Source organism: Sceloporus undulatus, chromosome 6 (genome assembly GCF_019175285.1).
Source record: "Sceloporus undulatus isolate JIND9_A2432 ecotype Alabama chromosome 6, SceUnd_v1.1, whole genome shotgun sequence".
NCBI classification, from domain to species: Eukaryota; Metazoa; Chordata; class Lepidosauria; order Squamata; family Phrynosomatidae; genus Sceloporus; species Sceloporus undulatus.
Genome location: NC_056527.1, coordinates 166320571 through 166330528, shown reverse-complemented (window position 1 = coordinate 166330528; position 9958 = coordinate 166320571). Strand labels below are relative to the sequence as shown.

General features: G+C 42.2%; 1 long non-coding RNA gene across 3 annotated transcripts in view; it reads right to left on the bottom strand.

Annotated features, from left to right (window-relative positions):
* Window positions 1-1409: 1409 nt before the first annotated feature.
* LOC121935551 overlaps window positions 1410-9958 on the bottom strand; it is a 94380-nt gene continuing 85831 nt past the window's right edge. For 2 of the 3 annotated variants that reach the window (XR_006104815.1, XR_006104814.1), the window contains 2 exons: window positions 7465-7613; window positions 1410-1711 (listed from right to left, as the gene is read on the bottom strand). This is a non-coding gene — a long non-coding RNA (uncharacterized LOC121935551). Of the gene's footprint in view, window positions 1712-7343; window positions 7614-9958 lie in introns of all 3 variants that reach the window. The other variant, XR_006104816.1, reaches the window with a different exon arrangement.

Below are 9958 nucleotides of genomic sequence, written 5' to 3'. Positions count from 1 at the left end.
TGTGTGTGTGTGTGTGTGTGTAGGTACATCTCACAACATGTATCCGTGTTACTGCAAATACACACACACATATTTATATATACATAAATACGTGCATATTTGTATACACAGACACACACATATATATCTCATAATGTGTGTCCTGGTTATTGCAAATACACACACACACAAAATACTTGCAATAAGCCGGATACATATTATGATTCAGCAAGCAAGCGCTCTCTCATACACATCTAGATAGATAGATACAGTAGATAATTTTCAAGTGACCCTTATCTATTCCCAAATATGTCTCTGCTGCAAAAGAACCGGCCATATAACCATCCCTTTATTTCAGCTGCAGATCAAGTTGCAACTGCAAAAGACTTCTCTTCTTCTCAGCTCCAAGTGTTTGCCTTTTATGACCAAGAGGCCATCTCAATAAAAGATGGAAGAAGAGATTTTATTTTATGTGTTCGTTTGTTTTAATCTCATTTCATTTCATATCCAGAGGAAGTCTTCGGGAATCCATAAACCCAAGTCATCCTTCGTTGTCTTACTCTTCAGTCTGCAAAAGCCAGGCACGTTTCCCTGGGATTATTATAACTCCAGGGACTTTCTTTCCAGGAAAAGGAAATGCAGGATTTTGCTTTTGCTTTTTTCCTGTTACAAAAGCACAAACAGTATGTACGAAGATGCCTCTTTCCCCCCCTTTAAACCCCATTCACATTTCTCTCTCCAACAAAAGAGAGAACAGGCAAAGAGTTGGAGAGGAGAGCAGAGATTAAAAAGTTCAAGCGAGTTTTGCAGCAAGAAAGGACTAACCTTTGGATAAATGTTTGGAAGTTAAGCAATATTGAAACTGTGCATTATAGGGTCTCCAAAAGGAGATTTATTAAAATAATAATAATAATAATAATAATAATAATAATAATAATAATAATAATAATAATAATAATAATTTTACACACACATACACAACTACTATCAGGAACAGCCCAAAAATGGATTTAAACAATATTGGGGCCTTATTATTATTATGTGTGCTTTCATTTCTTCCATGGATAACAATTCCTTATGCATCTTCTCCTTATAAGAAACTATATATTATATTTATCTTCCTGCTTTGGAGGAAAAAGAATCTGAAAATCTCTTGGAGAAATTAAATTAATTAAAATAAATAAAAAAAAAGCTCCAGAGATGTTTAATGTGATGAACACTAAATCTTTAAATATAATAATAATAATATAATAATAATAATAAAATAATAATCAATAGCTGTGAGGACACTAACTCTTTAAATAATAATAATAATAATAATAATAATAATACTAATAATAAACTAGCGTGATGAACACTAAATCTTTAAATAATAATAATAAAATAATAATAATAATAATACTTTCTTTGGGACATGGTGCACAATGTATGTATGTATGTATATTGAGTATGTAAATATTTTGGAATTCTGGAACAAGTTTGGACTTCTGACCAGCCTTTGAGCAAAAGCCTTATTTATTAAAACACAGTTTGCAAATCTGTAGTGTGTCATATTTGTGATTCCTGGCTGGTCGAGGAAAGGTTTATCTTTGGTGCCACTGAGGTCCCAGGAGGCATCTCTCTGAACTTCCAGCTGCTTTTCTCAGGGCCTGGTCTCCTCTGAGAAGGAGTATCTCTCTCTCTTTGCGTTCTTCTTCCGAAGGATCTTGGCCCTTTGGAGGAGCAGCAGATCCTGGGGAAATAAACACATGCACAGGTGCAAAAACATATGAATCAATGGCAATGATCCTCTTCACGTTTTCTCAGCAAGGTCCAAACCTAGAAGGCCTACAGCATTAGGACTTTTTAGGGGTGGTTTCCAAGCCTCTTTGGGGGCAGGATTTATGGGGCCAGGGAACTAAAAATAAGAAATGAAATAAATCCCATGGAAATAAATCCCATGGGACTGCTATCTCTCTTCTGTGCCAGACACCTCACTGCATCTTATCTCTGGTTTGGAGAGATACACAACCGTTTCTTCCTCCATCTCTACTGCAGAAATAATCCAGTTTGAGACCGCTTTAACTGCCTAGGGAATCCTTGGAATAGTAGTTTATTGTGGCAGCCAGAGCTCTCTGGCAGAGAAAGCTACATGCCTCACTAAAACTACATTTCCCAGAATTCCCTAGCACTGAGCCAGGGCAGTTAAAGCGGTCTCAAATTGGATTATTGCTCCATTCTGCATGGAGTCCAGATTATGTTGCATTCGTCTTCCTGTTTCAGTTCTTAAATGTTAATAACGTACTACTACAAGCAAAACAGCTCCAAGAAAGATGAAAACCTGGGCTTTTCAACCGAAGTGTAAAAAAGTCTTGAATGGATTAATGTAAGGCAGCCTTCGAGAGATATCTGATGGGAGACTTGGATGGAGTCTTCCCAAACTGTGGTCCCTTTGGGGAGCTCTAATGCTGGCTCCAATTTGGCAGCTCTTAAATTAACGTGAAACCCAAACATTCCCATTAAAAGGAGGTTCAGATGGAGAGAAACCCCTGATAACCCTTTGGATGAGTGAGAGAATCCAAAACCCAGTATTAAATATGAAGGGGGAAACTGGGGGTGTATCTATACTGTCCAAATGATGCAGTTTGACACCACTTTAAGTGCTGTAGTGCCATGATATGGAACCCTGGGATTTGTAGTTTGACAAGGTTTTGAGCTGCTGCTGCCAAGGAGTGGTGGCTGTCTCACGAAACTACAAATCCCAGGATTCTGTAGGATGGAGCCATGACAATTAATAGGGTGTCGAACTGCCTTATTTCGACAGTGTAGATGCACCATAAGTCAGAGGACTGTACTCATCTTGTCAAAAGTAACTTAGGAGCATGAAGGGGTTCATGATGACATTTCCTATGGCCATTTCCCATTCAAATTGGTGCATTGGTTTGTATAAACAAACCAAAGCAGGTCTTTTGTAACGTTAATGGGTTTTGCTTGCATATTCAAGATGAACCTCTGTTGAATACTCCTGAAAGCTAGGAGTTTAATCAACATCTATATCTATATCTACAGTTGCTCCTCCACATTGGAAGCTTTAACTATCTGCGGTTTTGATTAATATGTCCTCCCAGTGAATAGGGACCACTCTACATCTATATCTATAATTTAATAGACAGTTTAATCCAACAACCTTCTCCCCAGCCAAGTTATAGCAAGTTACAGTTATATATACATATATATATAGTTATTGCGAGGACCAGGGAGGTGGAAAATGACTACTTAGTCCCAGCCACCAAATTATTGGGGTGTTTTGACCCTGTCAGCTCTGGCTCCATCACATCTCTGAGGTCCTAAAGAAGAAGAAGACAAGGGGATTGGGGACCACCGAAGAGGAAGACTTCTTTGCACAAGGTAGCATGTACTTATGGAGTCCACCATTATGGAGATGTGGCAGCAACCAGCCAGGGATGAATCAACCAACTACTCTTAGAGAGGTGATTCTGCAATGCTTTCAAGTGCGAGGCAGTAAGACCAGTAGCAGGAATGAACAAAGCAAGGAGGGAGCTCCGAAATATGTGGATCTTTTTCACTATGAAAAGTGTAGATGAGAGCCAACCTGGTGTAATGGTTTGAGTGCTCTGGGAAACCGAGGTTCACATCCCAGCTCAGCCATAGAAATCCATTGGGAGACCTTGGGCAAGTTACATTCTCTCAGCCTTAGAGGAAAGCAGGGATAGAAGGCCTCTGAGGGATATATCTGGCCATCTTCCTATTCTTTGCTCCTGGATTCCCCAAGGAAGCCACAGAGATGTTTTGGCCAAGACTAGATCTCCAAGTCCATCCTGCAAGGAACTCTCCCCAATTTCTAGGGGATGGAGGGCTTCTCTCCACTCTTCCTTTGCAAACTGTCCCGGATTTGTTCTAGGAGAAGCTTTCTTCCTGCCCTTCCTCTCTTTAAGAAGGGACGACTGGGAGAAAAAGAAACTTTCTGGAAGTGGGCGATCGATGCCTCCTCCTTTCTTCTTTCCCTCCGCATCCTCCCCCCTTCCTCCCCCCTCAGCCCCCCATCCTCCGACTTGTTTGAAAAAGCTGTCAAACCCCATTAGAAGAGAGTCCTCTGAGTGGCAGAGGGACCCAAACGCTTTGAAAGAGCTTCGAGAGGGAAGAGGGAGGGAGGGGAGGGGGAGGCCAGGGAGGTGGCACTGTTTTTAAGCAGATGAGTGATATCTCTCTCCTAGCCTAACCCCCCCCCCCCAAATAAAAACCCTCGACAGCCCCAGTTTTTGAAATGTTGGCTAATCTAGAACAGGTTGTGTGGCTGTGATGGACGGATAAAGCCCCCAAGATGTGAATCGTTTATATATATCGCGATGATTTTAAGCCTGGGAATATATATATAATATATATGCATGCGAGGACAGTGAAGTGACCTCCCTTAGGAGATGCAAAACGATTCACGTCTTCGGGGGCTTCATCCGTCCATCACAGCCACACAACCTGTTTCAGATATATACATATATATATGTGTGTGTGTGTGTGTGTGTGTGTATGTATGTATGTATATATGTATGTATGTATTGCTGTTGTTGTGCGTCTTCAAGACACTTTTGGAAACTTACGGAGACCCTAAGGTGAACCTATCCTGGGGTTTTCTTGGCACGTTTCTTCAGAGGTTTTTTTTTTTTGCCATTGCCATCCTCTGAGGCTGAGAGAGTGTGGCTTCTTGCCCAAGGTTTCCCAGTGAGTTTAACTGCCCTGGCTCGGTACTAGGGAACCCTGGGATCTGTAGTTTGCTGTGGGTTCACATGGCCAGCTGGGATTCAAAGACTTGTTTCCAGAGTCGTAGTCTAAGCTCGAACCACTACTCCACCCTGGCTCTCTATCTATCTATATCTATATCTATATCTGTATCTATATCTATATCTATCTATATCTATATCATCTCTATCTATCTATATAATAGATCTATATCCGTATCCGTATCTCTATCTCTATCTCCATCTCTATCTATCTAGATAATATATCCGTATCCGTCTCTCTCTCTCGCTCTCTAACTATCTATATAATATATCTATACCCATATCCATATCTATAGCTATATCTGTATCTATATCTATATCTTCACATCTATGTCATTCTTGCAAGCACACACACACACACACACACACACACACATTTATAATTACTACTACATTGTTGAATAAATTGTTATTTGGACTTAGGAGACAGACGTCCGGAGAGAGACGACCAGGATGGGCAGAGAAATCGGATCAGAAGCCAGAGCCAACCCACTTGTCAATCCTTCGGAGGGAACACGAATGGCCAAAATGGGCAAATCTAACAAAGTCTGGAATTCAAAGATATGGCCGCGTTAGTCTCCAAAATAGTTTGTAGAGATTTTGTAGAGAGATCCTGTAGCCCCTTTGAGACTAACTGAAAGAAAGAAGCTGGCAGCGTGAGCTACCCGTCTGCTTCCTACTACTGTACTTCGTTCCTACTAATGCATCTGAGGAAGTACAGTAGTCTGAAATTTAGGAAAGCTCATGCTGCCAACTTCTTTCTTTCAGTCAGTCTCAAAGGTGCTACAAGATCTACAACATGAGGTTGTTTTTGGAGGCCAATCCATATATATATATATATTATAAAAAATATATATATATATATATATACACACACACACTAAATATGTATATACAAATATATATACTCTCTCTACACACACACACACTGAATAAAATAAAGGGGAAAGAGCTGGTGCAATGCTTCGTTTGCTACTCGCGATGATTTTAAGCCTGGGAATTGTCGTTTTTCCGTAACCCCTGGAGCCTTGGCACTCAAAGCGGTGTCAAACCGGATTATTACCGTAGTGAGGATGCTGCCTTTCTCCTCTCTCTTGGAGCCGGAGACGTTTCCCCTCCGCAGCCTCGCAGCAGATCCTCCGCGGAGACTGTTTTAGGAGATAATTAGATTATAAAGAACATTAAAGTTGTTTTATTGATTCCCAAGGAATTCTCCGAAAGGGCTGCAGAGAGAGAGAGAGAGAGGGAGAGAGAGAGAGAGAGAGAGACTCGGCTTTCATCTAGGTAACGAGTTCGGATCTGGGTGTTTCTTTTCCTCGTTACTCCCTGATTACTTTCTGGTGGGGTGACATTGTCATGTCCCTCCAAAAGACTGGGACAGTAGAGGTCCTCTACAATGAGATCTACTCAATTGTTGTTGCTGTTGTGTGCCTTCAAGTCGTTTCCAACTTATGGCGACCCTATCATGGGGTTTTGTTTGCCCTTACCTTCCTCTGAGGCTGAGAGAGTGGGTCCCTGGACCTCTAAGTAAGTGGTTGCTTTGGCCCTTTAAGCCAACTCCATCATGGAGACCCTACCTTAGGGTTTTCTTGGCGTCACGAATAGGAAATAGGGTCTCCATTTCCTTCCTCTGAGGCTGAGAGAGTGCAGCTTGGACGAAGCCAGGGCCAAAGTTGTGTTTCCCCCATTGAGCAGGAATTTGAACCCAAGGCTGCATCTGCACTGAAGAAATAATGACTTGATTTGCTCCCCCAACAACAATGTTAAAACTGTGATTCTTTGGGGCTCATCTCCCCCAAATCTCAGACCACTGGGGTTTATGAGATCTGCCATGGCCAAAGGTTATGGGCAATAGCCCTAGTGTGGGAGTTGCAGTCCACTGGAGGAGGCTGATAGGAATTGCCATCCAATAGCATCTGAATAGTAGGATTCCTTCTTCTCTCTTACAGGCTTAGACATTTGGGTTTTCAGAGCCATAGTCCAATGCTCAAACCACTAGGACATTGGCCTCCTCACAACTAGAGTTCAGTTGTTGGATTAACAGTTGGATGGTTAGCCAAAATGTGGGTAAATCATAAGGTTTCAATAGGTCTACCCTAGTTGAGGGCAGCAATAGATTTTAGGCCTTATAGCTGCAGTGGCTACATGTAACTGGGAGTGTGTCTTCACTGCAGAAATAATGCAGTTCGACATCACTTTAATTGCTTTGATTCAGTGTTATGGAAAACTGGGATTTCTAGTTTGATGGGTCACCAGAGCTCTCTGCCGGGGAAGTCTAAATACCTCGCAAAACCACAAATCCCATAACACTGCATGAAGTTGGAAGCGCTATTAACAAGATGTTCCACATTGTAGGCATTGGACCCTAAAATATGATAGCTATTCCAGGGAGGATGAAAAGGGAAGGTCCAGGTCTTCAGATCTGTTGGACTGAAATGCAAGTGGTGTAAGAATGCAAATATTTGGTAACCGTTTATTATATAAACTGCACTGAAATCAATAAATAAAGTTGTTTTTCTTAAAGTTGTACCTTTCTGTCTTGTTGAGACCTTAAAAATCCCAGCTTTCTTGAGGATTGATTTTTCTCACCTGTTTCTTTTGAGAAGTGGGGACCGGCTGGGCTCTTCCTCGCAGGGTTGTTTTTAAGGGCAAAGACAAGCAGACCACCAAACATTTGTTCAGGTCATCCTCTCCTTCTGTTCATGCTCACCTGTCAGGTGTGAAACTGAAGCGGGACATCGCATGTCTTGCCTGTCAAGGTGTGCATGATGAAAACTCACTGATGGAAAGGCCGGGTTTTCAGGTTTGTTGGATTCCTCGCCCTTCTCCCAAGTGTGGGAAGGTGATACCTATTAGCTCCTGCAACAGAGATAACAGAGAAACCTCCCAAATTCAAGAATTTGATGCCGCACTTTGATAAAAATGACCTGATCCATTAAGTCTCATGTTATATATAGTTACAACATGATGACAGGACTTTGTCATGGCTCCATCTTGTGGGACCCTGGACCTGCAGCCAGGTTGGCCATACTGCAAAGTGCCATAACAATGATATCTTTATGGAAATGCCCCAAATGCCCAAAATACCTTTTGCAAGCTTTCGAAGCTCCACTGGCTTCTTCATCAGGCAAAAGTCTTAAAAATCATACCCCCCAAAATATGGCAATGTTAGTCGCAGGCCTGCATTTTGTCAAGGTGTTGTTTTCAGTTATGGTATGAGGGATATCCATGCAGCCAGGCCTCTCTTCCTTCTGGCCACATGAGTACTAAGAGACCAAGCATCTTAAAGTATCTGGGTTTGTAGTTTGGCAAGGGGCTTACATTTCTCTGCTAGAGAGCCTTGGCTCTAAAGGTCATTTGGTTCAAAGCCAGCATGGTCTAGTGGTGTCACACAAGTCACACTCTCTCAGCCTCAGAGGATGGCAACGGCAAACCTCCTCAGAACAAATCTTGCCAAGAAAACCCCATGAGAGGCTTGCCTTAGAGACCTGAAGGCACACAACACACAAACACACAGACACACACAGCTCTTCAGTACTGAACTAGAAATCCCAGGATTCCATAGGATTGTGTAGTCTAGGCTAGGAGAGGAAACATTTGTTTGAGTACATCCCAAACCATTGAAATATCCTTCTGTCATTCCTTCTGCTTTGAGTACTACTCTGGAGACCAGGGTTCGAATTTCAACTCAGCCATCAAACCCAATGGGAGGCAGGTCACACTCTCTCAGCCTCGGGGAAAGGCAAGGGCAAACCTCCTCTGAACCAATCTTGCCAAGAAAAGCACAACTCAGGAAGCACTTGGAGGCCCACAACAACAAACACCATTCCTGCCCACCTGTTTTTCATTCTTTTCTTTCCAAGAGGACTCTTCTTTTCCCATTCCCTCTTTCTTCCTTTACTTTCTTATTGTTTAAAAAGTGGAGTGACGGTGTGTTTTTGCACTAGTGTATAAAGGTGTGTGCATGTGTGCATGTGTAAGGGAGCAGGACTTGGGCTGATGGGGCCCAAAGCTAGTGTGGCAATTGTGCAAAGCCGGGCCTGAAAGGCCAGGCGAGTGATTCAGTTACTAGAGGACCTGTCTACATAAAGAGGGATATCTTAATTACTCACTGGCTACTAGGGAGGGGAAGAAAGGAGGGGGGCAGATCTGGAAAATAAGGGGATGGGGGGGGGGAATGAATGAGTGGGGTGTTGGGGAGACCAAAGGAGGGGTGAAACCCCCCCCATGTCTTTTTGATGAGGGAACCCATTAGGCCTTGTGAGCATTTTAATCATGTTTTCGCCCCTGCGCCTATTCTCCTCTTTCCCTCCCCAGTCCCTCTGAACTTTATAACTATATGTAAACATGGTGTCAGTTGGCCAGTAATCTCTTCTGGGGTTTTCCCTCTCCCCCCATCAATCCCTTTATTTTTGGGGGGGATGGCAGTGATGGTGGTGATGGTGGACTGAGGCTCCTTGAGTTCTAGATTAAGCAGCATCATTTTCTCTCTCTCTCTCTCTCTCTCTCTCTCTCTCTCTCTCTCTCTGAATGGACTGAGGGCTTCTTGGAATATAATGTGTCAATTGTTGAAGGCTTGTGACCCATAAAATGTGAGGGTGACTATACTGGCTTTGGTATGTAATTATGCAAAACACTCTCTATAACGCTTTGCTATCCGATCTAATGGCAATCCCTGAGGTCTATTGCCTTTTTTCCAACAACAAAAAGGAAGTCTTATGCGTATATGTATGTGTGTGGATGGATGGATGGATGGATGGATGGATGGATGGATGGATGGATGGATAGATAGATAGATAGATAGATAGATAGATAGATAGATAGACAGACAGACAGACAGACAGACAGACAGACAGACAGATGATAGACAGGGCAGACAGATAGATAAGCTTCAGGGAGAAGTGTAAGGAAGGGATTTTTGTTTGTTTGTTTTTAATACCAAATTTTAGAGGCCTCTTCCCCTAGAAAAAATCTGATAATATTGAGAAATCAGATGATAGACAGATGCTAGACAGACAGATGATAGATGATAGATAGATAGATAGATAGATAGAGAGAGAGAGAGAGAGAGAGAGAGAGATACTGTAGGCTTGAAGGAGAAGGGTGAAGAAGGAATTTTTGTTTGTTTTTAATACCAAATTTTATAGGTCTTTCCACCTTGAAAAATCTGATAATATTGAGAAATCTGAGTGTAGATAGATAGA